This window comes from Salminus brasiliensis, chromosome 6 (genome assembly GCF_030463535.1).
Source record: "Salminus brasiliensis chromosome 6, fSalBra1.hap2, whole genome shotgun sequence".
Lineage (NCBI taxonomy): Eukaryota > Metazoa > Chordata > Actinopteri > Characiformes > Bryconidae > Salminus > Salminus brasiliensis.
This window is the reverse complement of record NC_132883.1, coordinates 12,670,717-12,683,072: the sequence shown is the minus strand read 5'-3', so window position 1 is coordinate 12,683,072 and position 12,356 is coordinate 12,670,717. Positions and strand designations below refer to the sequence as shown.

The 12,356-nt window shown below is 39.7% G+C and overlaps 1 protein-coding gene across 2 annotated transcripts in view; it reads left to right on the top strand.

Annotated features, from left to right (window-relative positions):
- The window catches only part of agbl4 (AGBL carboxypeptidase 4), a 436,619-nt gene that overhangs the window by 306,459 nt on the left and 117,804 nt on the right, over positions 1-12,356 (top strand). The window lies entirely within an intron of this gene.

The window sequence follows — 12,356 nt, the reverse complement described above, 5'->3', positions numbered from 1 at the left end:
GATGAACTAAGGCTGTGTGGAGGTGACATAGACAGAGATGACAGGAGCGTGGTGGCTTATTACTAGTGTAGGTGTGTGTGTGTGTGTGGGGGGGGGGGGGGGGGTAGGATGTGCTCCCACCACTTTATCTTCACCATCAACATTAAGAAAAAGAACGACTGCAGTCGATACAAAGGAACAAAGGAAACCATAACAAACCCTCATTCACACAGCTGTTAAGGTCAGTGTTTGCCAGTGAAGGAGCAGTTTGTGTCTACACAAGCCTGTACAAGTCTATTACTTTGCATATGGTAGTAGTTTAGGAATAAAGGCCGGCCGTTTTGTACAGTGAAAGAGGAAATACACAGGTACACTCTTAAAAAGAATGGTGCTACCAAGAGTCCCTTAAGCCTCAGAGATGTGTGGTCAAAAACCATTTAAAGGTTTTAAGAAGTGGATGAAAAGGTTCTTTACCAGTTAAAAAGTTCTTTGCATCTCACATCTCTCTTACAAAAATCATTCTTGGAAAACTATTTAAAAAAATCTTTGCACAGAAAACACCAACACAATCTGCCAATTTAGAGGAAATTCATCACAACAACTATAGATAATAGTTAGAAGGGAATCATGAAAATGAGTAGACAGTTGCTTTAAGAAGCTCGTTGGCTGCTTTTGCAGTATGTGTTGGGTTGTAATCCATCTGTGCAAACGTTTTGCAGAATTTTACTGAATGGGAGCAGAAAGTATAGCTCTTTACACATCAGAATTTATCCTGCTACGTCTTTTAGCAGTCACATCGTCAGTAAAAATACTGCCGATGCAAAGTTCCATTGGCTTTCATGCATACATGCCCAGGCCATAACAGTGCCTTCGTCATGTTTAACAGAATGCTTCGGATCGTAAACCCTTCCTGTCCAAAGAATCTTGTTTTTAGGGATGTCAGTCTTTTTATGACGGTTTCTGTCAGTCTAATCTAACATTTCTGTACTTTAGTGTTACCAGTGGTTCGCATCTTAAACGTGCTGTAATTGCATTAATAAGGCATTTCTTAACTGTAGACTTTGACAATGATACATCTACCTTAAGAGTGTTCTTGATTTGACTAGATGGTGTGAAGGGTGCTGTGAGGAATTCTGCAATCATCCACTTTAGTTTTTAGTCTTCCATGGCCTTCCTATGAACTTTTGCTCATATGCAAATTTCATCTATGTCAATATGTAACTATTAAGAGTTGTTTGATGTTGATATTTAAGCCAATTATAGCCGATATAGCCAATTTATATACTATCTTAAAAGACCAGTAAATCTACCTACAGTTGCACTCAAAAGGATTAAACCTTCACTGTAAACTAGGTTTATTAGCAAAATGTACAAACTTTCGGATGAAAGAAAGCTGGAACTTATGGATCAGCAGTATGTCTGGAAGAGGAAGAATGAAGCACATGCTGAAAAGAACACCCCTGTCTACAGTGAAGCATGGCTGTGGCTCAGTGATGCTCTGGGGCTGCTTTGCTTCCTCCGGAAACCTGGAGTGGTCGTTACAAGCACCTGACTTAAACCCAAAAGAAAATATTTGGTGGGATTTGAAGAAGGTGGTAGCAGCATGCAAACCCAAGAATATTGGCAAACACGAGGCCACCACCCAACAGTTGTTGTCACAAAGCAGCTTTACTAATTCACAATCAGTAATTAGTAAAAGACAAGAAATCAACATCATAAAAAACATGAAAAACAAAGACACCACCCTCAGGTGTGCAACATAATCATAATATAACAATGATGGTGTAGTATAAGGTAATATAGTCATGGCAGTGATGGTCAGAGTAATGAGAGTTAATAGTGGTAATATTAATAGTGGAAGATAGTTAGGAGTCCATTTAGGTTTTAACATGTTAACATGGTCATTAGGCATGTAGCAGTGCTCCAAAGTTCTGTACTGTAGCTTCTAGAGGTATTAAACTCTTCTGATGTCTGGTTACCAGTGCCACCACTGTGAAGCATTGTACCTCATGACTTGATTAGTCTCTTTAAAATTGAGTGTTTCACACCAAACCACTCTGCATGACTGTTTATGTCTGCACTATTCAGTTACGCTGTAAAACCTGTTGCTGGAGCTAAATTAATGATTGGTGGGTCCTCAGACACATCACTTAGACTTACCAAATGAAAAGGGTCTTTGATGACTACTGTGAAAAACTCTTTGGCACTTGACCCACACCTGACCAGGCTTGACCACATTTGGTTGCAGTGTACAGACAACGCCTGCTTTTCTTAGCTGTACCACCACTGTCGATTTACAATGGATTGAGTAAGCACTGCTGAACACCATTTTTCACTCTTGCAAACTGCCCTAGAGGAAAATCCTACAGCTATAACTTCTTCCATAGTTTGGTAGATCTTACTTAATTGTAGAGTTTTCTGCAGATGGATGATGTTGCTCAGTCATAGTGGCAGCTCCCACTGGCAAAATCCGAGCTACCTACAGCAGAGAAAGAGAAATAAAATAGATGTTTCTGTTGACAGGTCGGGTTTCCAGATCACACAGTGGAGGTGCATAAGCAGCTTAATCTACAGAACACACAAGGCTTTTTCTGCATTTCCCATCTAGTCACCCACGAGAGCCAATGACAGGGGTGAAAAAGGTCCGCCTTTGCTTAAAGAGTCAATGCTCTTCATTTATACTGCCTTTTATTCTTTCTCCTAAGAGCCGCTTATTGTTGTTTGTGGCTTCATTTCCTGTTAATATCTATTATGTAAATTGATAACTATATCTTCAACATGAATGACTGGCTAAACTGTTGTAGGCTGAATAGGTGGGTGTATCTTATCACACTTGGGTGTATCTCATCACAAAAACACTAAACACAGGCTTGTTCTGGAGCTTGAATTTCATATATTGACAGTATGGACTGAAAAGAGAATGGTACATCCTAAAACCTAAACAATCATTTCAACGGCTCAGCGGCCTAATGCACTACCACTGTGGCCCAGGGGGCACGGGTTTGAATCTTGAGCTTTGCTGCTTTGCCATCAGCAGCTGGAGTCCAAGCGAGCACATTTGGCCATGCTCTCTCCAGGTGGGTAAATGTTCTCATGCTCTTGAAGCAATTCTGGTCTTATGGACAGTATGGTGCAGTGGAGCTGGTGTCCTGACGCCGTCCTCTGACCAAAAGAGGCAGTGACTGGCTCTGAACGTAGCGGATTTTAGGTATATGTAATTATAAACGTCTTACCCAATGAAACATGGATGAATGGAGGTGTAAAATAAATGGTGGAAAATATAGGTGTAAGTCACTAGCGTAGTGGTAGGTGTTTATTGTCGTTGTCCTGCAAATGACTTCTTGACATAATCCAGTAGTTGTTCTTTACATTGTGTCAACATTTAATAATGAATTGACCAATAAACAAATGCTCCAAAATGACTTAAATATAATTAATTTGACATTGACATCCAATAGAGGTTATGAAGATATTTTTTCTCCTGAAAAGTTGCTATTTTGGTGATACAAGGTTTTGCTTAGACAGTGACGTTATGCAGGTAGAATCACATATACCCACCTCCAATGAGGGTGAATGATCACATACCTCCTGTCATGTCCACAGAGCTAGCTACTAGCTTTAAACTCATTTATGACAGTAGTGTACAAATGAAGCGAGCACATCAAAGCATGTTAAATAAATATATGAAAAATCATCAAGGTGGCTCTGTCATCTATATTAAAACAGACACATTACAGTTTTGAGGTCACATGTTATTTTCTCTCCTTTATTATTTTCTCTCCTCCTTAATACATCCTTAATACTTTTGTTGCAGTTTACATATTACACTTGGCATCTGACTTAAGTAACTTGTTATATATTTCATTACGTTTATGTTGTTACCCTATTTAGACTCTTCAGTTATAGAATTTACTGAGTTGGGGATGCCTTAAGTACAGCTGCCCCTTTAGATACCACTACTGTTCTGGTTAAGCATTCTCTAGTGTATATATATATATAAAAGTGAATGTTTTAACTAATAAATTAGACATTTTTCATCATGGTTTGGTGGTGTGTGTTATGGTGGTGTGAGATGCAATAAGGATGTGAGATGTTTCAGTTTTAGTCCTCTTTTGCCGGAAAGTAAAAAAAAAAATGCTTGATAAAAATACATGGGAACGCAGGAAAAACAGAGATAATTCTTCATGTCTTTTTGAAATATTTTGAATATTTTCTTTCTCTTGAAAAAGTAGCACAATGTACTTTAATACTCAACTACAGATCTACTTAATCAAATTAATACTTTGACGCACATTGACGAAGTACATCCTCTCAAGTATTTTCCCCGAAAGTGTGAAATAAGGTAGAAACCTGGCCAATCTATCCATGCTCTGCCCACAAATGTGGAGATTGGACAAGTTTCCCCATTAAGCCTAAAAAGACCTAGTAGTGCACTTTTCATCAAGATACCTAAATTATTCGAACGCTGACATTATATCTTAAACCAAATCCCAACAATGCAGAACCCTTAGAGAACAAAAACACAGTAATATAACAGCTGTTTTAAGTTGCTGTTTTAAGCTGTTGCTAATTAGTGTTTCACAATGCTGTGAAGGAACGTTGGCCCACTCATTGCAACTTCTTTAACTCCGTAACATCTGTGGGCCTTTGAGCATGAACTGCATGTTTCAGGTTGTCTCACAGCATTCAGATCAGGTTAGGTTGAGACCTTGACAAGGGCTGCTTGTGTGCTTTGGATCATTGTCTTGTTGCATGACCCAACTGCCAACTGCTACAACAGACTCACTCACATACAAAATGAATTACTTGACATCCAAAATTTATGTGCTACATGACTTCCTGCGGTTTGAAGTGTGTTCTACAGCCTTGTACTAGATTTCATCAAGTTTTTGCCAGCATTTCCTAAAGCTTGTGCAATCTTGCAGCACTTTGAAAGAACACATTTGTCGGTGGGGTACAGAGAGGTCAGTTTGGAGTTGTTTGGTAGGGGGGATAAAAGAATTACTCTGCACAATGTAGCTTGAAAATTGCATATTACAGAAACTCTGCATCCTTTAATCAAACACAGACTGCAGATCCGATATTTTCTCTAAAGGCGATCAAACATTTGCGGTTGGGTGTGTGCCCCCAATGAGGATAAATGAAGTGTCCGCACTTGGTGGAATTGCCACCTTCTCAGCTGAGTGAAAAAAGCTCAGGCTTGTCTTTCATACTAACGCAGCTCAGAAATCATATTTAGAGGCATGGATGGTGGTGGTGGGGAAGTAGGGGGTGGTGGGTGGTGGGTGTAGCTCCCTGACCCGGCCAGATCGATAGCGCGGGCCCCGGAGTGAGGCCGTGCTGAGAGTGATCCTAACGAAGCGCATTGAATAAGCCTGGAGTTTCAGCACTGGTTCTGCGGCGCTCATTTGTTCATTTAAAGGAAGATCAATGGGCCCCCTGCCGTGTCACAGAAGATGCACAGCGGGACGACGCACCAGCAATGATACCCTTCTAAATATTTGATGGAGGGGTTGCAGGGGGGATGGAGGGGGTTACACAGTATAGTTTTGCAGCTGCTCTCTCTGTCAGTTGTGCAGAGTGTCTCAGGGCAGCTCCCATTAGTAATTGATGGTGCTCTGCAGTGGCCTGTTTTGAGGCCACTGTTCATTTCATGGGCTATCACTTTTTTTATTACCCTGCTGATGCCTTCACGGCCAATTAATTATTCATGATGCGCTAATTAAGGGACAAAATAAAGTAACGCAGTTAAGACCGGTTCAATTAAACAAGAGAGTGTCCCTGCCCGCTAAGTTGTTTATCAATATAGGATGAAGGCGCCAAATAGCTCCATCCTTGATTGACCCTGACTGGCTCTGCTCCCCGAACATACTGGACTCTTTATTTTAAAACATATTTCTAATGTTCCCTAAATGATCCTGCTGTCCCCTCCGTACTTCACAGAGTCTGGCAGAGGCAGCAGGCGACAGGCACGCCAGACATTTGGCTCCATATTTAGCCAGCCATCGCACTCGTGTGCGCACACGCACATGCGGCCGCTTGTACACACACACCTGTGCAAGCGTCTGTCCATCTCCCCGATTGGCACAGGTGCTGTGTTTTGATTGGCCGCGTCCTAATGGCTGATGTGTTCCTGGCTAATGTGTGTGTCACAGCTCCTCGTATCCATCTCTCTCCATCATCATCCTCGTCATCCTCATCTGGCAAAAACCCGAAACCGACCCAGCGCCACCAGCTCGCCCTAACACCCAATGCGCTTTCCCATTCCAGTCACAGAGCAGCTACCTCCCTCTCTGGAGTCCAGCTCCATCAGCCACATCATTACAGAGATTATCCCATGTCTTTTATTTAATGATGGCTAATGTATCACCAATAAAGATGAATGAGGGGAGCTGGGAGGCTCTAATTGGAGGGACATGATGTCTGACTCTGTGTCGGCTACTGTGTCTACAGTGCCAGGCGCTTTGCACTTTGCGCCATTGTGTGCCTTCATGTAAGCAGCTAGAAGTGCTGCATGAAAAGAGGCTCATGTTAACGGTTTATTGCCTCCGTATGTGTCGGGACATCTGAACTGTAGTTGGAAATTTTTGCATTCTTGAACTGATGCCTTTAATTTTGGCAAACTCGTTAAAACTTTCTGAACAAGGCAAAAAATGGTTCACCTAAATGGTTATTGGCATCTGCTTTAAAGTCTAAAAAGGTTCTTCACTCATTTTCCATTATATATAAAATATAAACAATTATGCCTTAAATATCTATCTATCTATTGAAAGGCCCTCTAGGGAACCAAATATTGTTTTTCTATAACAGTGTAACACACATGCATCATTTCTTCTTTAATATTTGGTTATGTGTCCCCTTGCCTTAATGACAGTGTACATCCTGTCAGGTAAGGATTAGCTGTCTAATTTAGCCCATTCCTGTCTGTTGTAGCCCACTCTTTCACAAACTGAGTACACAATTTATCTAGAGTTATGCCTATTGTGGCATTTAACCTGCTGTTCCAGATTGATGTTTGGTTTTGAGGTCTGGGGATTGTGCTGCTCAGTCAAAGTGTCCCAATGTTCCTTCTTGTCTCTTGAAGCAGTCACACACTGAATCGGACCTATGCATGCCACAGTTGTCATTCTAGAATGTGGGAGTGTCAGACGTAATGCACCCAGTTCATAGAAGAGTGAGCTAAAGTAAACAGGAATGATCACAAGAGAGTGGTTGAATCCTTACCTGAGAGGACTAACAGTTAAAGTGGTGTATCTTTTATGAAATTCTGCAACCATACACCCAAGCATACCTTTGTTTATTGTGGCCAAAAGTTGTTTTTTTTATTCATCAGTCCACCAGACATGATGCCAAAATTAAGCAACAGGTGTGTTAAGATGTTTCTTATCATTTAAAATGTTTTTAAATGTCTGATGCCAAATTTAGTGGTGAGATCACAAGGTTTTCTCCTGATGATATCTGTGCAGGTATTGCTGCACAGTAGAACAGTGCCCCACCACTCCAGAGTGTGTTGAATCGTCCTGAAGGTCTCTTGCAGTCAAACAGGGGATTGATTAGCCTTTTTTGGAGTCCTATGAGCAGTTCTCTCTGAAAGTTTTCTTGGTCAGCCAAACCTCAACATCACTGTTAAAGTTAACTGCCATTACTTATTTACACCAAATCAAATCACTTTTATTGTCACATCACATTACACAGATGTAAGGTGAGTGAAACACTTAGGTGCATCGTCCCTCACAGTAGTACAAACTAGAAATACTGAATATATACATATACACATATTATACATATTCTCTATTTACAATATTGCACCAGTATGCCACTGGATTTGCACTGGATAGCACCACAGACCACAGGCAATGGCAATCACTTCATCTATCTTTTTATAGATGCTTTGTGGAGATACATGATTTGTAAATAAATATTATAACTAAGTAAAGCTTTAGTTTGCATCACTGGGCCTTTCCTAATGATGACAGTGAACAAGCCATACCCCCAGAAGCTAATTAAGGCCTGAGACCTTGGTAAAAGATATAAGAGCCTAAATCTTTAGCATGGTGCTCATTTCCATTTTTTACTTTAGATTTGTTGGAGACTTTGCTATTCACCATAATAGGGGTCTTTTGAACACCACTGTATATTTTGGCTTTGTGCATGTTTACTAATTGAGTCTTTTAGCACAGTATTCATACTTAAAAAAAACTCCACCCTTCATCTAACAGTAGCCTTTAAATATCTTAATTTACTGCTTGTTTTGTTGAACTCCATTTGTTAGGGAAGTTATTAGAGATCAGTTATGTACTGATTGTTTTCAGATTATTTATTGAGTTTATTCATTTGGTCATTTGCAGTCGCAATTGTTTCTGTGATCTCTCACTTGGACAGACCATTTTGTTTTCTTTCACTAATGATTTCATACTCTAGTGAGAGATGAAGACAGAGACATTACCATAATTTAGCCTGGCCTAACAACTCCTCGCTCCATCCTTACAAAGAAAAAGCTGCTCTTGTCTTCAAACTTGTTTACAGTCTTGCTCTCCAGGGCTTTTGGCTCAGAATGGACACTGGGTTCATTTTGCCTTGAGCTGGGCCCACTTGAACGCATCAGCAGTGGGATCTGGGTAGTCTTATTGGAGCAGACTCGGGCTACAGGACAAGCCAGCCATTGAGGAGCAGATTAGATTAAGAGTAATCCTCCCACTGTGTTCTGAGCCATGTCTGTGCAAACTCCAGTCACTCAGTGCATCAGTCACACTGCTCTGCCCAGCAACATGGCCCAGGGCATCCCCTCAGCATGGCTTGCGCCACAACCACAGCTCAGAAGAACTGAGCAAGATGCTTCACTTTGGTCAGAAAATTGACCTGGAGTTTGGGGTTTTGGGAATTGACACAAACTTTTGCAACCTACTGAAGGCTTTCCAATGGTTCTTTTCATTATTGCTGCTAGCAGCACACTAGTATCACAGCTGGGTTCCTAGTAAAGAGACTAAAGTGTAGTCAGGATATGTTTTACCCATAGATGTAGGTGTGATTTTTAAATGGGGACTCTTTATTATCTTAACTTTGTTGTAATTTTGTTTTATTTATTTTATTTTGTTTGTTTTATTTTATTTTATATTTCCTGACACATTAACAATCTAAACATTTCTTTTATTTTCGTCAAATATTGCCTCAACATGGTAATATTAATGGACGCTAAATAAATCTACTCCATGATCAGGAGGAATACATTTTTAAACCACAAAATGTCACTTTTCTTTCATGGCTGACATGTGCTCTCCTATCAGTCTTTGTTTCCATGGTTACGACATAAACAAGTGTCACCTTAAAAAAAAAAAAATAATTATAGAAATCATAGGCTGTTGCGGTAATGATGGAATTGTTGGGTACGGTAATATACTGTTCAGAAAATATGCAAACATTGAATGGATATGAATATTAATAGTATATTCTGTGTCTTTATAAGACACTGAAAACCTGTCATTACCATCACCAACTGTCATTACAATCACAGCCAGTTTTGTGTTGGTAATGATGAGTTTCGGTAAAGACAATTATCATATGTTCATGAAAAAAAGAGACCCTAGCTCATGAATTTCCTGACACATAAATAATTGGAACATTTCCTTTGGTAAAATATTGCTGTAAGGGTGTAAACGGTAATGACGCTGAATAAATCTACTCCATGGTCAGTAGGAATACATTAGTAGACTACTCAATTGTCTGGACATCAAAATGTCATTTTTTTCTAATGGCTGACATGACTCTTATCTCTTGTCTTTATTTCCATGATTAGGACATAAAAAATTCTTATAAAAATCATAGGCTGTTGCGGAAATGATAGTAATGTAGAGGATGGTAATATAATGTTTAGAAATATGCAGAGGTTTGATAGATATGTCATACATACTGTTTCTGCACATTTATAGAGAAAAAGATTTCATTTTTTGGAGCAGAGAGGTTTGGAAGTCTGGGGTAGGCAAAAGGCCTAAGTAGCAGAGTAGTTCCCCTAATAGAAGAGTCTCCAGTATATGTATTGCATATACAACAATGTGACACCTTCAGCAAAAAGGATATTAATAGGGAGTGTGCTCTCAAGCCTCAGCATGGACGGCTTTACATTAAAAGTTGGAACATTGCTGTGAGCATTTGATTGCATTCAACCACAAGAGCATTAGCGAGGTCAGGTACTGATGTTGGATAATTAGTTCTGGATCACTGCTCCAACTCATCTCCATCACTACAGAGAATGCTGTCCCACTGCTCCACAGCCCAATGCTGGGGACCTTTATAGCTCTCTGGCTGATTTTTGGTGCTGGGTGTGGTGACCTTAGGCTTTAATACTGCATGTGTGTGTGTCAGCAGTGGGTGCACCCTAAAGTAGCTGAATCCACTAACTAAAAGACATGCTATATTACCAATAAAGCAATGCTCTCGCCGTTTCCTTTTTTCACATGTTCTTTGAGAACCCCATCTACATGCTCACGTGAACACACGGGTCAGGACTCAATAGTCAATCAGAGTCAAACAATGGCATAAAAAAGGGCCGCGGAAAGGAAGTAGCATCCAAAGTTCTGCCTCACTTGCTTTTCAATTACGGCAGACGAAGCAGAACGGAATTGTTAGTGCCATTTATCGAATGTGCTTCTCTCCGTATTAAAGCGCAAGTCGAGAAATCCATCCCCTTGTATAACAACCTGTCTGTTTTACAACAACAAAGAGATCCCTTTCTTGTCAGATAGCCTGTGTCAGTTCATTAGAAACAAGGAAAGGAGAAAACGAGCGAAGAGAGACGCACTGACAAAGACACACTCCTCCACACTCGTGCCATCAGTGCCGGCAGTCATCCTGAAGAATGCCTTTTGCCTGCGTGTATTCAGCTGGTGCAGAACAAAAGCAATAGCTGAATGAATCGATTATGATAATGATTGGTTAGTGTGAAGAGCTTTTTTCTCCTCTGAATGAAAGTGAGATGATGGATTATTGAAAAAGCATTAACAGAGATCTTTATGCATCACAGGTTACCCTCAAACACCCCCCACCCCCCTCCCCAAACATGCCCAACTGCATTGTTGTTTTAGCTGGGTCTGCTCTTTGTATCTACTCGCTGGAAACTTGCACTGTGCCTGTTTAATGTGCTGCTGCAGGTTCAACTTTATGCATTACACTTATATGATACGGTTAAAATAAACAAACAGCTTCTGGAAAAATGTATGCTATTTATGTTTACTTGGTGTAGATGAGACATGGCTGTTCACTAAATGAAAGCATTACAGCAATCAGTTCATCATTACTGTAGCTCGTTTTTAACAGACAAATACACATAATAAGTGAAATGACTGTGTGGATTCCACTTTCAGCATCTTACACAGAACACATGGGTGGAGCCAACCATAGTGCAGAGCTAACAGGGACCATACATTAGTACATGTCCACTCTATTAAATTTGTGAGAACAACAATCTACACTGTAGTCAATAACAGTTATGAATTACTGTGTGTATAAACAAAGGTAACAGTATCTGTACTGGTTTGTGACTGGACACACCTTTTTATTTTAAATCAATCTTTCAATCTTTTTTTCATCTCTACAGAAGTTGTTTTTGGAAAAGTAGTCCCACTTTTATTTCATGGAAATTACAGTGGAAACTTGCAGGAGATACAGATACGATGCATTACATACTGTCCCCTGTGTTACACTCTCCTTAGTGGCTCAAAGATCCATAGCTCCTCAGTGCTTTAGCAGTCCTGGAATTGGGAATTCCTAAAGTTTTGAATTACTTACCCCAATCTTTCTGGATTTTGTACTATTGCATCTTCTTTCCAATGTCTATGGAAAAACTCATTTTGGACAATACTTCTTTACATGTTCTCTTGCTTCTTTGTGTGTTTTACTAAGAAAAAACTAAGAATCCTAAGATAAAGACTAAGCTATTAATAATGTTCTTAAATGCAGTTCTCCAAACTTTGTTCTCAAATATTATTTTTCCCATTTTTTTAAACACACACTGTGTAGTTTTCTCATGTAGCAATTTGTAACGTAGCCTTATGCTAGCCTTATGCTGTATTTTACAGCTTATCATAAGTGACTGAAATTGATATTTTCATTTTCCACTATTTAATTACATTTGTACAGTGGATAGAAAAATGGTGGAAAATCAAACTTGGCATTTTACTCAATTTTAGAAGAAATAAGAGACAATTTTAGATGTGTGGTCTGCTTATTTTCTGTATGTAGACACTAGCAGTACTAACTTTCTACATTTGTTCATAGATTTGTTCTTTGAAAAAACTTATTACTACTGATTCTGTTGCTCTCGTAAATTTCAAAACATCCCAAATAAGAAAACATTGGTGATTGTCAGATTCTTTGTGAAAACT